The sequence below is a fragment of the Pongo pygmaeus genome, chromosome 6 (assembly GCF_028885625.2).
Source record: "Pongo pygmaeus isolate AG05252 chromosome 6, NHGRI_mPonPyg2-v2.0_pri, whole genome shotgun sequence".
Taxonomy (NCBI): Eukaryota; Metazoa; Chordata; class Mammalia; order Primates; family Hominidae; genus Pongo; species Pongo pygmaeus.
In genome coordinates, this window is record NC_072379.2 from 77275292 (window position 1) to 77300976 (window position 25685).

The window sequence follows — 25685 nt, forward strand, 5'->3', positions numbered from 1 at the left end:
GTGCTGGGATTACAGGTGTAAGCCATCAAGCCCAGCCCTCAGAGTGTTTCTTGATGGAGTGGTTATTCTTTCTTACATACTTAGTTGCCTTCTCTTTTTTCAGGTACTATTAATTATGTAGGGTTCCAAGAAACAGTCTTTAACACTCCCCTCTTTACTCCATCTTCACTCTGTCCATAAGTAGTATCATTGCTTTAAGTATCATTTTTTTTTTTCTTTTTTGGGTTGGAGTCTGGTTCTGTCGCCCAGGCTAGAGTGCAGCGGTGTGATCTCGGCTCACTGCCCTCCACCTCCCAGGTTCAAGCAATTCTCTGCCTCACCCTCCCGAGTAGCTGGGATTACAGGCACCTGCCACCACACATGGCTAACTTTTGTATTTTTAGTAGAGATGGGGTTTCACCATCTTGGCCAGGCTGGTCTTCAACTCTTGACCTCGTGATCCACCCAGCTAGGCCTCCCAAAGTGCTAGGATTACAGATGCGAGCCACCACGCCTGGCCTTAAGTATCATTTTCATGCTAACTCCCCAATTTATATTCCCAGACCTGACCTCACTCTTGACTCTAACCTATACATTCAGTTGCCTACTTGATATATTGTTGAACACCTGATAGATGCCATAAATTTGAATATTAAAGACATTACTCCTTTTAAACTCCCAGTTGAATTCCTTCTTGAATCTATTTCTTGTTCAATGTTACTGCATGAAATATATTGCTGAAGCCAAAAACATAAGAGTTGTTTATGATTTCTCAGTTCTTATCCTTGGAAAATTCTGTTAGCCATAATTTTAAAAAACTATCCTTAATCCTACCACTTGTCACTTGGTGACTACTGTCCAAGCCATATGGTTAAGTCCAAGACATAACCATCTTGTACCTGGACCATTATCTTACCCTCTAGCTTTCTGCTTTCAGGTTCTACTCATATCATAACAGACTTTTTAAAAAAGCATTTTATTATAAAATTACTATAAAAATATAAGAAATAAGAATACAAAATAAAAGAATGCCTCCTATACTCATCAGTTGCCTTACATTTCAGGAAAATTATATTTCCTTAAGATTTTTTATTTTAAGACATAGAACATTATAATTACAGTTAAGTTCCTGAAGGTGTATTTTTATCTTATTGCAATTTCCTGTTCCCTCTAGAATTAAAACTGGTCTGACACACTCTTACATCCTTACATATATATGTATTTATAATATATGAGTATTGTGTACGTTTTCAATTTTTATGTAAATTATGTTATGCTCTAAATACCCTCTGGCAATAATTTTTGGGCTTAAAAATACATTTTGAAGATGTATCCATTGTTTTATTTATAGTTCTCTCTCATTTTATCTACTTTACAATATTTCATTATATAAATATATCATATTTTATTTGTCCATTCTCATGTAGAGAGACATTGTTTTGTATATGTATTTTTGATATTTCAAAGTGTTGCAGTATACATTATAGTATGTTTTCTTTTCTCATATGTAAACATTTAAAAAATCATCAAATCGTTATTTAAAAATTGTAGTATCCATTTCCACTCCCACCATCAGAGCATGAGATTTTGCTTTACTTCAAGTTCTTATCCATATATTTTATGACAACATGACATATGCATGACAGCATCCTATGGCTATCATATACATGTCATACTGTCATAAAATATATAGCTGTGTTTTCTTTTTTACCTTATATTTTTTAATGAATTATCATTTTGTAATCTTTGGTATTTATATTTACATTTAAACGAATTTTTATACATTCTTGATAGAAGTCTTTGTCATTTATTGTGAAATCCAGGATTTCTTTCTACTGATACCTACAACGAAATCTGCATGCATTTCAAACACACACAACATTCCTCTTATTATTAGAATGATGATAGAATGATGACACATTTCTCATTTCCATTGTTCTTCAATCCTCTGAAACTTCCCATTCTTTTATGTAAGATCAAATTTCTTCCTCCCATAGAACTATTTTAGTATTTTTTATATAGTTTATCTTTTAGAGATGAGTTTTCTCATTTTTTGTTTTGGTCAGGGGACTTATAATTTCCATATTAGTTGGTTGTAGAACTTTACACATTGTGTTTCATTAATCTCTGGTTTCTTACATTTCTGTTGAAGAAAACATTGTAAATGTTTTAGTGGGTCCTTTGAAAAATATGTGCCTTTTTTCTTCTGGCTGGTTACGATTTTTCTCTTTATTTTTGACTTTTAGTATTTTTATTATGATATGCCCAGGTTTGATAATCTTTGTATTTAGTCTTCTTGAGCTTTACTGCTTTGAAATCTGTAGTTTGATGTCTTTCATTCATTATGGAAAAATATGTCTTCAAAAAATAGCCTGTATTCTGTTCTTTCAATCCTCCCTTTCTGTGTCTATTTGTATAATTCTGATTCATTCTGTATTTCTCATGTTGATTATTTCTCTGTGATTTATCCTGAATATCTTCTACTAATCTATTTTTCAGATCATGCATCATCTTTTTAGGTGTATCTAGTCTATTCTTGAACCCATTTATTGCATGCTTTAAATCAGTTATTTTCCTCATTTCTAGAATTTGTAATTAATTATATTAATTAATTATATAATTTTATAGATTCCAAATCTATAGTAAAATCTTTTATATTGATATATTCTTCCTAATATATAAATCATATTTCTTTTAAAGTTAGTGAATGATAATCTTTATAGCTATCACCTCTGAGTTTGTTTCTACTGTCATTTAAAAAATTTTTTATTCCAATTTCTTCTTTCATTCATGTTCCAATTTTTGATTTAATTCCATACACTGTGTAAGAAAAATTTTAGAGGTTTCAGAGTATGCTTCTTCCTTTAGAGAGCATTTTCTTTTGCTTCTGACAGTATTGTAATCAATCACCATGGATTAAGTTTATTCAAGGCTAAGTGTCAGTTTTTATTAGTCCTTATGTATTTTCAGTTCATTCTTATTCCTGGATATACTCTTGCAGGCATCCCAACTAAAAACCTGCAATGTCTACTGGGGCAGTTCCACCTGAGTGTGCCTGCACTCCATTTGTGTGTGTGTGTGTTTTTTGTGGTCCTAGAACACTGCTTAAGGCTCTGCTCAAGTTCTCCTTGCCAACAGCTTATGTTGCTAGAAAATGCGTTTAGGAGAAAGAGGGGCAGACATAAGACTTACCTTAGTGTGTTGCTATTATCTGTGGGCGCTGACTGAGAGGTGACAGCGTGCTGGCAGTCCTCACAGCCCTCGCTCGCTCTGGGCGCGCCTCCTCTGCCTGGGCTCCCACTTTGGCGGCACTTGAGGAGCCCTTCAGCCCACCCCTGCACTGTGGGAGCCCTTTTCTGGGCTGGCCAAGGCCGGAGCCGGCTCCCTCAGCTTGCGGGGATGTGTGGAGGGAGAGGCGCCGGCGGGAACCGGGGCTGCGTGCCGCGCTTGCGGGCTAGCGTGAGTTCCGGGTGGGCGTGGGCTCGGCAGGCCCCGCACTCGCAGCTGCCAACTGGCGCCGCCGGCCGGCAGTGAGGGGCTTAGCACAGGGGCCAGCAGCTGCTGAGCTCAATTTCTCGCCGGGCCTTAGCTGCCTCCCCGCAGGGCAGGGCTCCAGACCTGCAGCCTGCCATGCCTGAGCCTCCCCCGACACCGTGGGCTCCTGTGCCGCAGGAGCCTCCCCGACAAACGCCGCCCCCTGCTCCAAGGCGCCCAGTCCCATCGACCACCCAAGGGCTGAGGAGTGTGGGCGCACGGGACTGGCGGGCAGCTCCACCTGCGGGCCCGGTGCCGGATCCACTGAGTGAAGCCAGCTGGGCTCCTGAGTCTGGTGGGGCCTTGGAGAACCTTTATGTCTAGCTAAGGGATTATAAATACACCAATCGGCACTCTGTATCTAGCTCAAGGTTTGTAAACACACCAATCAGCACCCTGTGTCTAGCTCAGGGTTTGTGAATGCACCAATCCACACTCTGTATATAGCTACTCTGGTGGGGACTTGGAGAACCTTTGTGTTGACACTGTATCTAGCTAATCTAGTGGGGATGTGGAGAACCTTTGTGTCTAGCTCAGGGATTGTAAAGGCACCAGTCAGCGCCCTGTCAAAACAAACCACTGGGCTCTCTGTAAAATGGACCAATCAGCAGGATGCGGGTGGGGCCAGATAAGAGAATAAAAGCAGGCTGCCCCAGCCAGCAGCGGCAACCCGCTGGGGTCCCTTCCACAGTGTGGAAGCTTTGTTCTTTCGCTCTTTGCAATAAATCTTGCTGCTGCTCACTCTTTGGGTCCACACTGCCTTTATGAGCTGTAACACTCACGGCAAAGGTCTGTAGCTTCATTCCTGAAGCCAGCCATACCACGAACCCACCAGGAGGAACGAACAACTCCAGACGTGCCGCCTGAAGAGCTGTAACACTCACCGGGAAGGTCTGCAGCTTTACTCCTGAGCCAGCAAGACCACGAACTCACCAGAAGGAAGAAACTCCGAACACATCCGAACATCAGAAGGAACAAACTCCAGACACGCCGCCTTTAAGAACTGTAACACTCACCCCGAGGGTCCACGGCTTCATTCTTGAAGTCAGTGAGACCAAGAACCCACCAATTCTGGACCCATGACCTCCTCAAATCCCAGTTCCCAGGCATAAGACTTACCTTAGTGTGTTGCTATTATCTGTGGGCTCTGACCTCCTCAAATCCCAGTTCCCTTGGTAGCTCTCCAAAGCAATGTCTTTTTCTAATTTATCCAGTGTCCTTTGTTTCTCAGGAGGACTGGTAGTCTGTCACAGTCATCCTGCATTGTGTCTTTTGACTTTATTTATGAATTTTTTTGGCAGATTTCCTCATAAATATATTTTGATTTATCAGCCTTCATTATTTGTTCTTTTAGTGTCCTGCTAAAAACATATTTTGTATCTCAAGATAGTCTCATTTATTTTCTTTTAAAGGTTTTAAATTTTTCACTAAAATTATCTTTTTAATGGCAAGAAATATTAGCAGTGATTTTTAAAAGAAGCTTTTTACCATGAAAGGAGGGATCTCGAACTTCATACGTATTGTGTTTTTAATCACATGCATTATACATTTATTATTGTATATTTCATATTTATATCTAAATAGGTACATGTGTTTATTTTTCTTGATTTTGAACAACTCTTGGAGGAGGAAGGAAATGTGATTATGAATGATGCAAAGCACAAAATCGTGAGAGTTCAAAAGCTTGCCATGAAGGTCAATGATTTTTTTGACTCTTTTTTATGTTTTTTACTCACAGTTGAGAGACTGAGGGTATTTGAGAAAGTTATAATCCCAAAGAATGATACACATTTGCTTATACAACATACACACAAAAAATTAATAAAAATAAAAAGATCAATATTTATCTCTATAATATAAGAGATATGTATTTCTTTGGGGACTGATTTGGGGAGAAAATAAATAAATAAAACCAAGAGGAGGCTTTAAGGATTGAAAAGTAGAAAGGATTGACGAACAGTGGAAATGGGAAACAAATAATCACTTTAATAGAGATATTAGTAAGAAGAATGTTGTGCAGATTTAAAATGCATGCAGATTTCATTATAGAAAAAAAATTTCTTAGTTCATACAAGCTGTTGACAGCCAGGTTGTTCTGTCAAAGACAAACACAATCAGAAACTGAGAAAACATAAGAAATTAGTATTTGAAAAGAGAACTATTATTTCAGCTTCAAAAGATCAAATTAAAAGATAACCTTTCGATTGTATAGTTAAAACAGAAACTATGGACAAGAAAAGAGGTAAATATGATAAATACACAAAGGCAAGTCTGTGGGCCCACTGTACAATCAAAATAAAGAAGACAAAACTGAAAATGAAGACAAAATGAAGAAGACAAAATTGCTATAACCCTGCTGAAAATGTATGTGTATGGGGAGAAATTTCAATGCCAAAGCAAGCGGAGAACAAGTCTTTCAGCAATGAGAAAAGCGATCCGATCGGTGTTTTTCTGTTGTCTCTGTAGATTTTTTTTTTTTTTTTAATGTATGGCTTGTTAATGACTAGTAAGGGTTAAACCTTATGTTGATTTTTTTCTTAACCTTTAAATTGACTTTTTATTCATTTTTCCCGTTTTTAAAATGTGATGTTTAATTCTTTCTTATTAATTGAAAAAGCTCTTAATAAAGGAAACAAAAGGAATGGCAAAAGCCGCAATTACTTTTGCGCCAACCTAGTAAGAATATTGAACATCTTTCTGTTGTATTTACCATAAGCCATTTCCCAAATGGTTGTTATATGTTTGTATATTTTTACAGACTGTATATTGGGTATGTTTATGCCATAAAATCTTCAGTCTTTGTATTTTCTTTAGTTATCATTATGTTTAGAAGTCTTTCGATTGGGAAAGGTAAGACAAATGTTCTCATATATTTTCTTCAACTTGTTTTAATTCTTGCATCTTTCCATGAGTATTATTTATCTATTTATGTATAAAAAATACACCAAAACATAGCAACTTAAAGCCACCAACATTGTCTCACAGTTTCTGTGGGCAAGGAGTTCAGGCATAGGTTAGCTAGGTCCTCAAGCTGTGAGCATCTCACAAGGCTGCCATCAAGGTGTCAGCCGGGGCTACTGTTGTCTTAAAACCTGACTTTGTTCATTCATTCATTCAGCAAATTTTTATTTAGCACCTACACTCTTAAATACATATATATAATATATATATTATATAAAATATAATTATATTTTATATTATATATAAAATTATATATAAATATATATAATATATAATATATATTAAAAAATTATATATAATACATGTAATGTATATATAAATATAAATATATTTATATATTTAATAGATTATATATATCATATATATCATATATATCATATATATCATATATATCATATATATCATATATATATTTGAAAAGATGGATGTAGGCTTTCCCACATAAAATTCACCAAATTTTTCTGTTTATAGATCTGACAGTTCTTTTATAGATGACAGTTCTGCTTATAGATTAATCTGACAGTTCTTTCGACTTTACTTATTAAATATTTATAGCCAGTGCCAACCTTTTTTTCTTTTTAAAATGCTGATGGTTATTTTAGAACATTTACTTTCCCATGGGAAATTTAAATATTAATGCATGCCTCTTAAACTCACCAAAACTGAATTTTAATTAAAATTGATATCCATTTATAGCTTAGTAGAGGGACAATATACATAGTTTGCACTATCAAGTAATATAGTAGATCTCTTCAATGAGCAAATGTCTTTTATGTATTTCAGTCAGATTTTTAGATATCTCTTTTTATACCACAAATATCTGGCAAATTTTATTTCTAATTATTTTAATGTCTTTTAATACAGGGTTGAGAATGTACACAGCAGTTTATATTACAAACTAAGTATTCTAAGTATTCCAATAAGGATTCTTATATTCTTATGTTATTTTAATCAGCCTTCTTAGTAAATGTTAATATTTATAAATTCTAAGAGTTATTACAATGTTTATGTAGTCTTCAATCATATCAAATACAAGAAACTATGATCTTGACACTATTTTTTCAATTATTACACATTGCAATTTGTATTATCTTCTGAAGTATTGTCCTTTCCAGAACACACAGTATATTAAATGACACCACAGTTAGTATGCAGTCATGTGCTGTATAACAACATTTTGGTCACCAGTGGATCACAAATACAGTGGTGATACCATAAGATTATAATGGAGCTGAAAAATTTATATCACTTAGTGGCATCATGGCATCATAACCATCATAACATCGTAGTGCAACATGTTACTCACATGTTTCTGGTGATGCTGGTGTAAACAAACCCACTGTGTTGCCAGTGGTATAAAAGTACAACACATACAATTTATGTACAGCACATAGTACTTGATAATGATAATAAAAGACTGTAACTGACTTATGTATTTAGTAAACTATACTTTTAATCATTATTTTAGAGCATACTTTTAAAACTTATCTTAAAAGAAAATTAATGGTAGAATAGGCTTAGGCAGGTTCTTCAGGAGGTGTTCCAGAAGAAGGAATTGTTATCATAGATGACAGCTCCATGTGTGTTATTGCCCCTGATGACCTTGTAGTGGGACCAGATGCGGAGGTGGATAACAGTGATATTGATGATCCTGACCCTGTGCAGACCTAGGCTAATGTGTGTATGAGTGTCTTCATTTTTAATTAAAAAGTTTAAAGTAAAAAAAGAAGAAAAAAAAGAAAAAAATATTAAGACAGAAAATATTTTTGTACATCTGTGAAATGAGTTTGTGTTTTAAACTGTTATTACAATAGAGTCAAAAAGTTTTAAAAAGTTTATAAAGTAGTTATAGTAAGCTAAGATTAATTTATTATTGAAAAAAGAAAAATATTTTTTATATACTTGGTGTATCCTAATTGTACAGTGATAAATTCTATAGTAGTGTATAGGCTTTCACATTCATTCACCACTCACTGACTCACCCCGAGCAACTTCCAGTCCTGCAAACTCTATTCATGGTGAATGCCCTGTATAGGTGTACCATTTTTTATCTTTTATACTATATTTTGAGTGTGTCTTTTCCATGTTTAGACACACAAAAACTGACCATTGTGTTATAATTGCCTGCATAATTGAGCACAGTGACATGCTGTACAGGTTTTCACCCTAGAAGCTGTAGGCTGTACCATCTAGCCTAGGCTATACAATCTAGGTTTGTGTAAGTACACTCTGTAACTTTCTCAGAGTGACAAAATTGCCTAATGATGCGTTGCTCAGAATGTATTCTCACCATTAGCAATTTGTGTTTCTAAAATTAACATGAGTCCTTCTAGGTTATTATTATGACAAATGTTGTCCATTGAATTCTAATAGATAATTTAAAACAGCATTTTAAGAGGCTATTCATTCTTTCTCGTCTTCTAAAAAATTACACTTAGAAATTGTTGAAAATTTTAGCATTAATTTTTATATTATTAGATAATTATCCTTATTGTTATCAATAAAAATATTTTCACATAATAAACTAATTTAAGATATTTAATCATTAAACAAGCTTCACACTTTAAAAATAACCCTAATGTATAATGAAATGTGATTTTAGTATAGTCTTACATTAATTTATGACAGTGTGTTATTTTTAATTTTTGTTTCTTTATTTTAAATGAAATTGGCTATAATTTTCTTTTGTTTTTTTTTTTTAGGTGAGCACAGGGGACTTTATTGATGGTAACCGACAAGGTGGGGCTCCCTAGGCCCCTCCCTCTTCAGGGGGTCTGCATGGAAATTGTGAGGAAGGGAGATTCTCATTGTGGTGGGGGACTGAGTGCAGCAGGGAGCTCCCCAGCAGCTGAAGGCCTCTCTCTTCCTCTTACACTCTCATTGGGGTTGGTGGTCTGGGGGTCTTACTTCTTGGAGGCCATGTGGGTCATGAGGTTCACCACCCTGTTGCTGTAGCCAAATTCATTGTCATATCAGGAAATGAGCTTGACAAAGTGGTCATTGAGGGTAATGCCAGCCCTAGAATCAAAGGTGGAAGAGTGAGTGTCACTGTTAAAGTCGGGGGAGATGACTTGGTGTTCAGTGTAGCCCAGGATGCCCTTGAGGGAGCCCTGTGATGCCTGCTTTATCACCTACTTGATGTCATCATATTTGGCAGGTTTTTCCAGATGGCAAGTCAGGTCCACGACCGACACGTTGGCAGTGGGAACATGGAAGGCCATGCCAGTGAGCTTCCCATTCAGCTCAGGGATGACCTTGCCTACACCTTTGGTGGCTCCAGTAGATGCAGGGATGATGTTCTGGTTAGCCCACAGCCATCATGCCACAGTTTCCCAGAGGAGCCATCTACAGTCTTCTGGATGGCAGTGACGGCGAGGACTGTGGTCATGAATCCTTCCATGATACCAAAGTTATCATGGATGACCTTGGCCAGAGGCATTAAGCAGTTGGTGGTACAGGATGCATTGTTGACAACCTCGAGACTCTTATCCTACTTCTCATGGTTCATGACCACAACGAACATGGGGGCATCAGCAAAGGGGGCAGAGATGATGACCCTTTTGGCTCTCTCCTGCAGGTGAACCTGAGCCTTCTCCATGGTGGTGAAGAAACTTGGGGAGTCCACTATGTACTCAGTACCAGCATCACCTCATTTGATTTTGGTGGGATCTCTATCCTGGAAGATGATGATGGCAATTCCATTGATGACAAGCTTCCCGTTCTCAGCCTTGACGCTGCCATGGCATTTGCCATGGGTAGAATCATACTGGAACATGTAGACCATGTAGTAGAGGTCAATGAGGGAGTCATTGATGGTGACAATATTCACTTTACCAGAGTTAAAAGCAGTCCTGATGACCAGGTGACCAATATGGCCAAATCCATTGACTTGGGCCTTTACTTCCACCATAGGGTCTCAGGGATGCCAATGGCGCTGCACAAGAAGATGCAGCTGTCTGTCGAACTGGAGGAGCAGAGAGCCTATAATTTTCATGTTGAACTATTTTATGTTAATTTTATTAAGTTATGCTAGTATAAAATGTTAATTTTTAAAAAATACATATTTTTCTAGGCTTTGGAATGCTTAAGTATAATAAAAGTTATTTGGTTTTTGACTCTTGAAAGAAAACACATTTTTTTGGAGGCTGTACTATGATGCAGTTTTCAAGGTCTTCTGCATTTATGAGGGTATTCACGTATTTTAATTCATAGGTCAGTTTTGTTCATTTATATTTAACATGAAATCATCTATTTTTTCTAGGTTTTTAAATATATTAGCATATAGGCTTGAAGTTGATTACCTCATATTTTAAATATCTTCTAAAAATTATTGTTTATCTCTTTTTCAATTGTTTTTCATTTAAAAACACTTTTCTTATTTCCAATACTATCTCTTTGCAGTTTTCTTTTTGACTTGACTACATTTACTAGGTATATGTGGATGATATTAGTATCTTCTAAGTAAATCTTAAATTTCTTTATAAAAAATAGTTAAGCTTCCATGTTTCTTATTTGATTACTTTCTAATAGAGTTTTAATTCCTACTTTCTGCTTTTTTGTTTTCTTTGGCACTATTTCTCTGTTATCTTGAGTCAATCACTCCAGTAATCACAGCATAACTGTGAATATTCAAGGTACAACACATTTTGTACTAAGTACAATATTGGCTGAACACCATAAAATATAGTGTTTTCTTGTAATTATTTTCTAAATGGACTATAATTGCAATTTCATTTCCTTTTAAACCCAATATTCAAGGAAATGTTCTGTATTATCCATTTTTTTTAAATTTTAAGATGTTAATTTTTAGTATTATAGACTGGTGGTTGTAGAGTGTGACCTCTACAATTTCTACTTTTAAAATTTCTTTAGAATTTCTTTATGGTCTGCAAAGTAATACAATTTTGTAAATGTTCTGCAGACACTGGGGATTAAAGAATTTCCTCAGCTTATAGATTACTAATTTGAGTATATGGCTATAAAATCAAGAATATGAATTATGTTATTCTGATTGTATAAATTAGTAGGCTTAAATATTTTTGTATTCATGGCATAGCTTTACATGACAGAAAATTTGGCAGTACACTTAAATAGAGATTAGAATAACTATGAAACAAATCAGCCTTAATAACTACAACTTTACCATTATATTTGAGCATATATCCAATATTTATACAAAAAGTGATTTTAATTGATAAGAATTATTGAATGCATATATGTGTTGTCACAAATTAATGCTCTTTAAATGCATATAATCCACGTATAACACACTTATTAGCTCTGTCTTTAAGATGAAAAAATGAGGCATAAAGCTTAAACATGGTGTTCTGTTAGTCTTAAAATAGTATAATGGTAATATTATTTGTAGTTTTTTGCTAAAAAGGAGAGTTACTTAGATAAGAGATAATTGGGGAAAAATAAGTGATGTTATAAATTTTGCAAAGCTAAAAAGTGTGATTTCATTCATTCACTTTTGATACAACATTTATTGAGTGTTTATTATGAACCAGGCATTGTATTATGTCTTATAAAAATAAAATTAATTTAAAAGCATTTCCACTATCACTGACAATACAGAACACATAATAAAAGAGAAATTGTTGCTCTAATTTACTAAGTTTGTTGAGAAAGAAAATTGCAATTGAGAAGGCAGAAGTACAACAACATAATTAATTCCCTCCCCCTGCTCCACTCCTTTGTAAAAAATTAAACAAACTAAGTTCACCTCTCTCTGTCTTTCTGTCTTTCTCTCTCATACATACACATTCACCTTCTTGACTGCCTTTCAAGTAACTGTGTATTGGGTTATATGAAAACTGAAACACATTTTTTAAGAAATAGCAAATGTCAGTAGCTTCACACAGCTAAAGGTCAGTGAATGATATGCATCTCCTGGCTTGCCCTCTCATAACACTTTGCTATCAGGTGGTACAAAGTAACAATGTTCTATAAAATGTTTATTAGTAGTACTCACTCATTCATAAACCAGTTTTTGTAACTTTGGTGAATTACCCGGTCTCCTTTCAGAGACCTCAGAGAGCTGCACCCTAATGTTTATGCTGTGGTCTTCTGAGGGCAGAATCAGCCAAAATGGACCAGGAAAGTCTTTCACAAAATGAGATGCATTGGACCAGGTAGCGATGTAGAGGACAAGATAATTTGATTAGATAATTTAAGAACTTCTCTGATGCTTCTGAGCTTGTTGAAATTTTAGAACTTGATGCAAAGGTGGTGGTACCTGTACAGTCTCTATGGGTAGTCAAAGCTTTTGAACACCTCTCATTTTGCTAAAGAAATTATTTTTATCATTTGTATAAGAAAAACAAAACAAAGAACAAACAGGAAAATGAAACTACACTGGTACAGACAACAATAATGTTTGAAATGTTCAATATAATAATGCTTGGGCTGTGGATTTCAAAGGGTCTTCAAATAATGAGTACCCCTAGGGTATGGATTAAAGTTGCGTTCTATACAAAATACCATGCTTATAAAGGCATGTGTTAAAGAAAATCATTGTATAAATGGGCTAACTGGAAGGAAAACAGGTTAGTTAATTTCAAGACACTCTCTGCTTTTAGTTGGCTTCAATAGTTGTCCAAACTGTGATAGAAAAATGAGAAAAAATTTTCAGTGGTTCAAGGGATTATATCATCTATTTCAGTAAGAGAAACAGGAAATAACAAGCCTCTCTTCCTTCTTGATTAGCAACAATTTCTCAGATAGCCTGGTATTTTTAGTAAGCCAATTAGAAAAAAATGTTGAAACTCTAAGCTGTTCATGTTGAAATTTATACAATAGAAATACAAAATTAGAGATGAAAGTCAATGGCTGAAAAACAGCAGCAATTCACCTGTACGGCCAAGTAAATCCAACAGAAAACATGTCTCAACTTTCCTTTGGCTTTCGTCTTCCAAAATGCCCATGAACACTCCAAAGCCATTCTTCAAGCAGGGAAAGATGGTAGCAAGACATTCAAAGTGCAAAGGGAGAAGGGTTTTACATTATCATGGCTAAATATTTTGTTATTGTCATTCATTTTTTAGTTTTGAAATCTTATAAATGCATATAATCATGTAATCACATTGACACGGGCCTTCCTGGAGCCTTGGAAGGGGCTGATGTAACCGACAAGTCCGAAATCTAAGGTTTATACTTTCATGGCAAATCTTTCTATGTCTGAATTTGAAAAGTGTTCATAATGGTCTCTAGCTATTAGTTTTGCTGTTTGTAGTCTGTGATAAAAAAAACTTTACTGCTGGTTGTTTAAATATTTTTATTATACATGGAAAAATATCTTTATGATAAAGAGTTCTTTACTTATAGGTATTCATTTTACACACACTCACACACATACACACACATATGTATATATTCAAAGTGAAGTTTCTTAAATGCATAGAGTATGAAGTAAGCAATTTTTTCTTTTTAGTATCCACACTAGGCATTATGCAGTTTATATCCAGAGAGAATGAAATAAATATTGATGGAATAGCTTAATAGACAAAGTAGCTGGAAAGAAATTTTCTAAAGAAATTTCTGTAACATCCATAACAAGTTGTGATTTATAGCAGGTTTTTAATAGATTTTCTACTTCTATTGAACTCATTGGTTAAGTTTGCCTAGTGTACATACCATTCACTCGAGAAGTATTTTCAGAATTGTTTTTGTAATTTTCTGAATAATGCTAGCTCCCTTTTTAAAATGACTTGAAAACGCTCTTATTTGAGTGATTCCCTTTTTCCCCCTTTTATATGCTAAGTATAGTTAAAAGCAATGGTTTCTATACTTTAAAGAAATGTTTTACAATATTTTAAATATTTTCATTTATGAAGTTGAATTAAACATACAAGAACATTTCTTACAGCTTAGGTTAGGATGCTGATACTTCTCAGGAGTGAAGAATTTTAGTTTGGGTTTCTCATTCCCTATTTTGTTTGGACTCAGCAGTGTAGTGGGTGAGATCTATTTAAAATAATTTTGGGAGTGTAGTAGATTTGATTATTGGTCCCAATACTTCACCCTTTCATGCTTCCATACTTTTCCCTACAGTTCATCATAGCTTGCCTCTTGACTTTTTGTTCGACCGTGTGTATTAGTTTCCTGCAGCTGCGGTAACACAATGCCATAAACTGGGTGACTTAAATGATAGACATTTATGTTCTTACAATTCCGGTGTGTCGAATTCTGAAATCAAAGTGGTGGCAAGATTGGTTCCTTCTGAGGGCTGTGAAGGAGAAACAGTTCCATCCTTCTCTCCTACTTTAACCAACTGAACCACAGCTATCTTGGAGATATGTGAGCAGAAACAAATGTTGCTTTCAGGTACTTAGTTTGAACATGGTTTGTGATTTGGCAATTTTTAGCAATACTTAACTGATACAGTTAGTATCTAAATTGTTTTCCTACTAAGTTTATTAGCTGCCTTGATATCAAAAAATTTTATGCATTTTATTTCAATATGATGAATACTACTTTTTTCTATTGTACTATATATTTAACGATTTTAATAAATAAAATTTGTAAAAATTAAAGCAATAACAAGAAAAATATAGAGGAATACCTTTTTTCAGTTTTACTTATCTAAAATCTTTTTAAAGAGAAAGGAGATATGCTTATGATTTACTGAGTTCACAAATGTTTTATTTTGTTACAATCCTCTCACTTTCACCTGAATTATAAATCTGTTCATCCTGAACAAAAGAGTAAATACCTAGATAGTAGATTTTTTGTTAGCTAAAGTACCCCACTCATTTCTACTTGGCAGAATCTAGAATTCTGAAAAGTAGAGGAATGTAGAATATTTAAGAAGTTAATACATGCTGTGGTAGGCTAGTTTGTCTTTCAGGGATAGAGATCTTAGAAGAGCTATGTGAAAAGCTAACATTCAGATGGAATGGTTTTTCATCCCTGGACCAAGCTTGTCTTCTTGAGTCATCCTAGCTAGAATATTTGTGGACGTTTTTTACATGAATCTGTGGAAGAGAAAACATGAGTATTAACTATAAGTTAAGGTGTTAAACACAACTGCAATGGGTACTCACTCTGCTGAAAGGAAACAACTATAAAGTGATGCATTTTTATCCAAGGATTTGCTCCTCTCCATAGAGATGACTAGAGATAATATCAGCTCCGAATTCATGAAATCACAGATTAATTTAAGTTCAACATGCAAATGAGTATAAATGTAAATTATATTTGTATTATTACCTATGAAAATTTTTATCTATTTATTATTATCAGTTTCTGGTTTGAAAACTAAGAACATAGATAAATCAAAACCCATATTGTTTTTTGTGTGTGTTTCAGTAGGGCTTCACATGGGCAAGTTCAACTAGCCCTTATAAAGTAGTTGAAAATTAATGATCTAATCCCTAACTCTCTCCATAGGTATAAAGATATAACTGCCATTTGGACATCTTTGCATGTCTTAAATTTCATGTAAGTCTCATGACTTATTAAATTTAGCCTATTACAAAAGACTTCATTTTCTTTTCCAAATTCTTTCTTCTTAATACAAAAAATCAATAACATGGTTGACTTTCTATATTTCTTTGTCAGTTAATGGTATATGGTTTCACAGTAAATCATGTTTTCAAGCCAAAAACTTACATTCAATCTCAAATCTTTCTTCTCTTTCCTATCCAATCTAAAGTATTTATTCTGTTTTACTGTTTTCTTATTTATCCAATTTCATTATTAATTTTGCATTAATTATTCCTAAAATACACTGATTATCACTCCATTATTTTAAAATATTTTGACAATTCTACCTTTCCTAGAATTAGACAAGTATCTTATATTTATCCAAATTTATGTACTTTCCCACTTCTAAAATTAGTGAAAAATTAATGTGATTCCAGAAAATATTACTTGTGGTTTCCTGAACATGAGGTATTTTTTCACTCACATATCTAATCTACTAGTATCAAAATTCAGCCATGCCCCTGCCCTGTGCTTTGTAATTTTTTTATTGAAGACAGCATCCCATTATCAGTCTTGGCTGTCTGGTAGCATCAAAAAATATTACATTCACTCCCAGTCTCCATAGCCAATGCAACTCCATTGTATTAGTCTGTCTGAGTCAGGAGTTTTTGACCTCAACCATGTGCTATGCCCAGAACAAATCCTTACCCAGAAAAATCTGGAGACATACCCAGGCTTAGAAGTGAAAACAGGATGTGAGGTGTGCAGCTTTATTTCTGGGTTCTCTATTCTGTTCCTTTGGTTCATGTATCTCTTTTTGTACCATTACCATGCAATTTTGGTTACTGTAGCCTTATAATATAGTTTGAAATCTGGAAACATGATGCCCCTGGCTTTGTTCCTTTTGCTCTGCCTGGATTTGTTCGGCTATTTGGGCCCTTTTATGGTTCCATATGAATTATATATATACACACATATATGTATATATATGTATATACACATATATGTAGATACATACATACACACATATATGTAGATACATATACACACATATGTAGATACATATATACACACATATATGTAGATACATATATACACACATATATGTAGATACATATATACATATACACACATATATGTAGATACATATATACATATACACACATATGTATCTACATATACACGCATATATGTAGATACATATATACACACATATATGTAGATACATATATACACACATATATGTATCTACATATATACACACATATATGTATCTACATGTATACACACATATATGTATCTACATGTATACACACATATGTAGATACATATATACACACATATATGTAGATACATATATACACACATATATGTAGATACATATATACACACATATATGTAGATACATATATATACATATATACACATATATATTTTTTAATTTTGTGAAAAGTGACATTGGTAGTTTATAGGAATAGCATTGAATCTGTAGAGTGCTTTAGGCAGTATGGTCATTTTAACAATATTGATTCTTTCAATCCATGCATGTGGAATGTTTTTCTATTTGCTTACATTACCTATGTTTTCTTTTATCCATGTTTTGTAGTTCTTGTAAAGATTTTTAACATCCTTGATTAGATGTATTCCTAGGTATTTCAACCTTTCGTGGCTATTACAAATGGGACTGTATTCTTGATTTGGCTCTCAGCTTGAACATTATTGGAAGTGCCAGAAATTTTTGTATGACAATTTTGTATCCTGAAACTTTACTGAAGTCATTTATCTGTTCTGGGAGCCTTTTGGAGGACTCTTTAGAGTTTTCTAGATATAGAACCATATTGTTAGTGAAGAGAGATAACTTGACTTCTTCTTCTCTGATTTGGATGTGTTTTATTTCTTTCTACCCTGTTTGCTCTAGCTAAGGCATCCAGTACTATGTTAAATAGAAATGGTGAGAATAGACATCCTTGTCTTTTCTTGTTCTTTAGGGGAAATGCCTCCAGCTTTTGTCCATTCAGTATGATGTTGGCTGTGTGTTTGTCATTATTTTGATGTATGTGCCTTTAATGCCTAAAGCCATCTGATCTTCAACAAAGTCAACAAAAATAAGCAATGAGGAAAGGACACCCTATTCAATATATCAGGCTGGAATAATTGGCTAGCCATATGCAGAAGAATGAAACTGGACCCCTACATTTCATCATATACAAAAATTCACTCAACTTGAATTAAACATTTAAATGTAAGAACTCATGTTATAAAATATCCTAGAAGAAAGCCTAGGAAATATCATTCCAGACATTGGCCTTGACAAATAATTTATAATTCCTAAAAGGCAATTGCAACAACAACAACAACAAAAAATTAACGAGTGACCTAATTAAAGTAAAGCACTTTGACACAGCAAAAGAAACTATCAACAGAGTAAACAAACACCTACAGAATGGAAGAGAATATTTACAAACTATGCATCCAACAAAAGCCTAATATCCAGAATCTATAAGGAGCTTAAACAATTGAACAAACAAAAAACAACACCATAAAACAAATAACAATTGAACAAGCAAAAACCAAATAACTCCATTCTTGTCAAAGGGCAAGAACATACACTTCTCAAAAGAAGATATACAAGGGGCCAATGAACATATGAAAAAAATGCTCATCGTCATGAATCATCAGAGAAATGCAAATCTAAACCATAGTTAGGTATTTTCTCACCCCAAGCAGAATGGCTGTTACTAAAAAGTCAAAAAATAAGAGATACTGGCAAGATTGCAGAGAAAGCACTTCTACACTGTTAATTTGAAGATAAATTAGTTCGCCCCCTGTGGAAAGTAGTTTGGAGATCTCTCAATGACCTAAGAGTTGAACTATCATTGACCCATTGGTGGTTATATACCCAAAGGAAAATAAATTGTTTTGCCAAAAGACACATGCATTCATTTGTTTATCACAACACTATTCACAATAGCAAAGACATGGAATAATGCCCATCAACAGTGGAACTGATAAAGAAAGTGTGCATACACACTATACTGTACAGCCATAAAAAAGAACAAAATCATCTCCTTTGCAGCAACATGGATGCAGCCAGAAGCCATTATTTTAAGAGAACTAATGCAGGAATAGAAAACCAAATATGTCATGTTCTCATTTATAAGTGAGAGCTAAACATTGGGTACACAGGGACATAAAGACTACGACAATAGACACTGGGTATTACTAGGAGTGGGAGAAGGGAAAGGGCTGAAAAACTACCTATTGGGTACTATGCTTACTACCTGGATGACAGGATCATTTGTACCTCACACCTTAGTTTCACTCAATATACCCATGTAGCAAACCTACACATGTATCCCCTGAATCTAAAATAATAGTTGAAATTATTAAAGAAAAGGTAAAAAGAAAAATACAGCCCTAGAAATAAATGGAAGCTTACTTTCTAAAAAAGATTCATCATTAACTCTTTCATGTTGGCTGTGTGTTTGTCATAGATGGCTATTATATTGATGTATGTTTTTAATGCCTACAACCATCTGATCTTCAACAAAGTCAACAAAAATAAGCAATGAGGAGAGGACACCCAGAAAATGAATAAGTTTGACAGAAAAAGAGAGTTTGTAAGCAAACATTGAGAACTTACTAGATGTTGCTTTCTCAAGTAGGCATCAATAGTCTCATAGAAATATAGAAATATACATGCCTAAGAAGTAAAGAGAAGCTTCCTTTCTGAGAAAGTCATCGTTAACTCTTCAATTACGTTAAATGGAAGAATTTATGGTATGAGATGCTTTTCTAAGCAAAAGTTTACAATACATTAAGAGAACATTTTTCTTTTTCCTTAGGCCCTCATTGGCTTATAGAAATATCCAGCTGTTAGAAGCCATCCTTCTCAGTAAACTAACACAGGAACAGAAAACCAAACCCCATATGTTCTCACTCATAAGCAGGGGTTGAAAAATGAGAACACATGGACACAGGAGGGGAATATGACACACTGGAACCTGTCGGGGGTTCAGGGGCAAGGGGAGGGAGAGTATTAGGACAAATACCTAATGCATTCAGGGATTAAAACCTAGATGACGGGTTGATGGGTGCAGCAAACCACCATGGCACATGTATACCTATGCAACAAACCTGCACGTTCTGCACATGTATCCCAGAACTTAATAAAATAAAAATGGAAAAGGAAAAAAAATTCAGCTGTTATGGACAAATGGGGTCATGCTGTCTTTCAAATGCATCACACACTCTTTTCTTTCATTGAATAAGAGTTTCATACACAAACACAAAAAAGGAGTACAAACAACCACCTCATAAGGGCTGTATCAATTTACATTCCTACCATCAGTGCACGTGGGTTTATTGTGAATATAGTTAATAATATTGTGTTGTTTACTTGAAATTTGGTAAGGGAGTAGATCTTAAGTGTTACCACACATACACACACAGGCACTCACACACACACCCTACAGTTGTAACTATGTGTACTTATAGATGTGCTCATTAGTTTGTTTTTGGTAATTATTCACAATACGTATGTATATTAAAACATTACATAGTACATTTTGAATATATAGATTTTTTATATATCAGTTATACCTCACTAAAGCTAGGAAAAATTTAAATAAAATGAAATACACGTCAAAATAAATACATAACTAGAAACGTATCCCATCTTCAAAGTTAAAAACGAGTTATAAATGGAAAAAACAAAACAAAGCAACACAGAAAACAACCACCTACCTTGCAGTGGATGTCCTGATGGAGTGCCTTTTGTGTCCTTTAGTAAACCCCTACTTCAGTTAGGTTCATCTCAAACTTTAGAGATGTTTGAGCATCTCTAAACACAGACCTTCACAAGAGAATAGCAAGAGATTTCTTACTTTTCTGAAAATTTGGTTACTCCTTTTTTTTTTTTGAGACAGAGTCTCGCTCTGTCACCCAGGCTGGAGTGCAGTGGCGCGATCTCAGCTCACTGCAAGCTCCGCCTCCCGGATTCATGCCATTCTCCTGCCTCAGCCTGCCGAGTAGCTGGGACTACAGGCGGCCGCCACCACGCCCGGCTAATTTTTTGTATTTTTTAGTAGAGACGGGGTTTCACCATGTTAGCCAGGATGGTCTCGATCTCCTGACCTCGTGATCCACCCGCCTTGGCCTCCCAAAGTACTGGGATTACAGGCATGAGCTACCACGCCCGGCCGGTTACTCCTTCTTTTAAAAATTTAATGTGCAATAAAACACCATCAACCACTGGTCATTATCTGTTTATCTGAGCCAGCTTCTTGTGTCAATGTGTTTGCTTTTAATTTTCTGGAGTCATTCTCACAATTGTCTCCTATTTTAACCTTGGAGGTGAAGAGACAACCTCCAAGGAACAACAACAGGAACTGTTCTTTTTGTAACTATTTTTATTTCTTTGTTTCCATTTGTTTCTCATTAGTTTGAGGAGCTTTGAAAGGCATAGGAAAGCTCTATGTATATCCTAAATGTCAGTAGAGAGATCTTACATCTTATCTTAATGAATCAGGGGACATTTAAACACTTCACTCTTATCCAACTTAGCCACAGACAACATGGGAAAAGGGCAGTCACAAAATCATTGAAACCTAAGGCCATGAAATCTATATTTTCATGAATATATTTAAGAAATAAGTGGAATTAAGGGAAAAAGATGGTGGGTAACAGCCATGACACAATTTATTTTATGAGAAATACCCATACTGAATATGCTTTATTTAAAAGATTAATCATATGTATAAATATACCAGAACAGAAAAGAAATGCTTAATTTTCTCCATTTGTCAGATATACTGATTTTTTTGGTACATTATAGCAAATTAAAAGTATAAGTGCTTAATGAAGTCATTTTACAAAGCAAAGTTAGACGCACATGGCAGTAAGTTTAGTTAAGTTTCAATCTCGTAGAAGCTGGTTTTTTAAAACAAATCCTTTGGGCTAAATTTTAATATATAGGCTCTCAGCCTGCCTGGCAAGATCACTACAAAATTTGATACAAATCAGCAAATTCAAAAAATTAGGAAGTAAATAACTTGGTTTTATATAGTTCAAGACATTATTTCATATCTTAAGCAAAAAAATAAAATAAAACAGCTGAGCTTAAAATTTGGCAGGCACTCAGTCCTTAATCTAGAATATTTACTATATTTAAAACATAAATTAAATTTCTTGCATCTGTATACATTATAAGGAACTGGATGGAATCCTAATGTAACTTCTCTGGGAACAAATGAATTCCCCAACCAACTAAATCAGCCAAATGATTTTTTTATAGATTTATCTTTGTTAATAAGGCAAAACAAGCACTTTCCAGGTGTAGTATATTATTTGTTGCTACACAATTTTTTCCTACAACTTTTTACTCTTGCCCACACAGCACATGTGTAAGCATTGAAGGACCTACAGGAAAAGCTTCCTCTTTATCTTATAAATGACCTACTGGTATATGCACAGAAATAAATCTCAGCATCTGCCCTAGAACTTAGGACACCAACATATCTCTCTGACAGATAACTTTTAACTTATTTACAAAGATAGATGAGAAAGTAAAGCAGGTATAGCAGAATAGAAGTTTCAAGGCCCTTGTTACACTAACTCATTGAAACAAAGCAATATCTTCTCTATATCTCTTTACTTTTGGAAGGGAATTTGCTATTTTTTAAATTGATATTTTTTGTGCATGTAGTTATCCAATCAACATCCTTAGAGAGCAAGAAATATTAAAATATCAATAACACCATTTTCATTCTGTATTAGTCAATTTTCATGCTGTTGATAAATACATACCCAAGTCGGGATAATTTGTAAGGAAAAGAGGTTTAATGAGCTCACAGTTCCACGTGGCTGGGGGGGGCCTCACCATCATGGCAGAAGGTGAAAGGGATGTCTTACTTGGTGGCAGAGAAGAAAGAATGAGAGTCAAGGGAAAGAGGAAACCCCTTATAAAATCATCAGATCTCATGAGACTTATTCACTACGATGAGAACAGTATGGGAAATACCTCTCCTATGATTCAATTATTTTCCACTGGGTCCCTCCCACAACACGTGGAAATTATGGAAGCTACAATTTAATATAATATTTGGGTGGGAACACAGCCAAATCATATCACATCCATTAGATTCATAAATAAAAATAAAATATTGTAAAAATAAAGATTATGATAAATGGCTACCTTTAAGCAGTGATTGTGGAAGTGTACATAGTAGTCTTACTGTAGGGTAATTTAATAAATAAAACATGCTAGAATTTTATGTAGTACTTGCATGTATGATTCCATATATTCTGTATCTTAGTAAAATAATTGTGAACATGTGCAACCATAGAACTGCTGTGATATCCATTGAGGGGAGATGTGTGTGTGTGTGTTTGTGTACAACGTGTGGAAAATTATATGTATGTATATATAGTATGTATATATATAATGGGTTAATTATATTTATATATATATAAAAAATGGGGAAATTATAAACAATCTAAAAGCACAAACATATGGAATTGATTCAAAAAATCATAAAACATAAATAACGAACTTTAAAATATGAAAGACAGGAGTTTTCCAAACTTCTTAGCAGCTGTGTTCTCCCCACCCTATGAAATTGCATGTAGTGCTCAATTCTCTATCTAAGGATGCCACTCGTTTTTCCCTACCACAAAGGACACCCCATGAAGCACTTCCATGGAACCCAGGGGCATGCTGAAACTCTATTGGTGAATCGCTGTTATAGAACACTATTTAGTAACTCTACATCTACTCAAAATATGTGGCTTTAACAAATTAAACGCAAGTTACAAACAGCAAAATCATGCACAGACAGTTCCCAACTTATGACAGCTTGACTCATGCTTTTTTGACTTTATGATGATTATGCAAGTGATATGTATGTCTCAATACACAAGAATGTATTCAATAAATTACATAATATATTGAATATTTTATTATTAAATAGGATTTGTGCTATATGATTTTGCTCAAATGTAGGCTAATGTAAATGTTCTGGGCACATTTAAGGTAGGCTAAGCTAAGCTATGATGTTGGTAAGTCAGGTGTATTAAATACATTTTTGGTTTTGGATATTTTATACTTACAATGGGTTTATCAAGATATAACCTCATAATAAGTTGAGAACCATCTGTGTATATGTATATATTTAGAAAAAAAACTGAATACTTATGATAGAACAATTAATAGGAATTATTCCTGGGAGGTGACTTTTCTTTTGCAACCTTTGCAAGTTTTTGCATTCAATTTTTTCTCAACTGTCACCTTCTTGGTAGCCCTTCCTAGATTACCCTATTTATTGTTTTATTTATTTATTTGTTATTGTTTCTTTTTTTCTTTTTCAACTTTTAGTTTATAATGAGGGTACATATGTAAGTTCGTTACAAAGGTACATTATATGATACTGAGTTTTGCGGTATGACTAAATCTGTCATCCAAGAAATGAGCATAGTACCCAATAGGTAGCTTTGCAGCCCTTGGTCCATCCCCTCCCACCTGCCCCCTCTAGTGATCTCCAGTGTCGATTGTGCCCATCTTTATGTCCATGTGTACCCAATGTTTAGCTCCCACTACATGCCATATATTGCTTTCAGTTTCTGGTAATTTCACTTAAGATAATGGCCTCCAGCTGTATATATACCGCAAATATATACTGTGTATATACAGTATATATACTGTATATATACTGTATATATGCTGCAAATGACATGATTTCACTCTCTTTTATGGCGATATAGTATTCCATGGTATATATGTACCATATTTTCTTTGTCTAACCCGCCATTGATGGGCACCTGGGTTGATTCCATATTTAACATACAGGTGCATGTATGCTTTTGGTAGAATTATTTATTTGGGGTATAAAATCAGTAATGAGATTGCTGAGTTGAAGGGTAGTACAATCCTTAGTTCTTTGCAATATCTCCAAACTGCTCTCCACAGTAGCAGTATTAATTTACATTCCCACCAACAGTGTATGAGTGTACCCTTTTCTCTGCAGCCTTACCAACATCTTGTGACTTTTTTATAGTAGGCATTCTGACTAGTGTGAGATGATACGTTATTGTAGTTTTGATTTGCATTTCTCTGATGATTACTGATGATGAGCATTTTTTCATGTTTGTTGGCTACTTGTATGTCTTCTGTTGAGAAGTGTCTGTTCATATCTTTTGACCACGTTTTAATGGGATTATATGATTTTCTTTGTTGAATTAAGTTCCTTGTAGATTCTGGATACTAGACTTTTGTTAAATGTATAGTTTGCATTTTTTTCCATTCTGTAGGTTATCTGTTCACCATTTATAGTTTCTCTTGCTGTACAGAAGCTCTTTAATTTAATTATGTCCTACTTATCAATTTTTGGGGTTTTTGTGCAATTCAGGTAAGCCTATTTAAAACTGCATCCACAGCCAATATTTCTGACCTATTTAATCTGCTCTACTTTCTTATTTTCCCCATAACATCTAATAAATTTATATAAAATTTATATTTTATACAATAAGTAAATAATGATGTACTTATTGATTTTTTTAATATATGCTGTTTTTCTCCACCATAGTAGAATGTAAACCCCATAAAGGAAGCAAAATGTTTTGATCACTGATGTATTTTGTGTGCCCAACAGTGCCTGATACATAGTAAGACATTAAATAATTAGTTAACACAAGTTTATTGGTTCTTTATGAATATTCTTTAATATATTAATTTTATTTAAAATAACTTCTTTTCTTTGAATTATCTTTGTTTGGAATTTATAGAAAGT

General features: G+C 34.4%; 1 long non-coding RNA gene and 1 pseudogene across 1 annotated transcript in view; both read right to left on the bottom strand.

Annotated features, from left to right (window-relative positions):
• LOC134739869 (uncharacterized) overlaps positions 1-3409 on the bottom strand; it is a 148839-nt gene extending 145430 nt beyond the window's left edge. Inside the window, exon 1 of the long non-coding RNA XR_010126940.1 lies at positions 3172-3409. This is a non-coding gene — a long non-coding RNA (uncharacterized LOC134739869). The remainder of the gene's footprint in view (positions 1-3171) is intronic.
• A 5968-nt stretch (positions 3410-9377) lies between these two features.
• Positions 9378-10384, bottom strand: LOC129040699 (glyceraldehyde-3-phosphate dehydrogenase-like; annotated as a pseudogene).
• Between the last annotated feature and the right edge of the window lie 15301 nt (positions 10385-25685).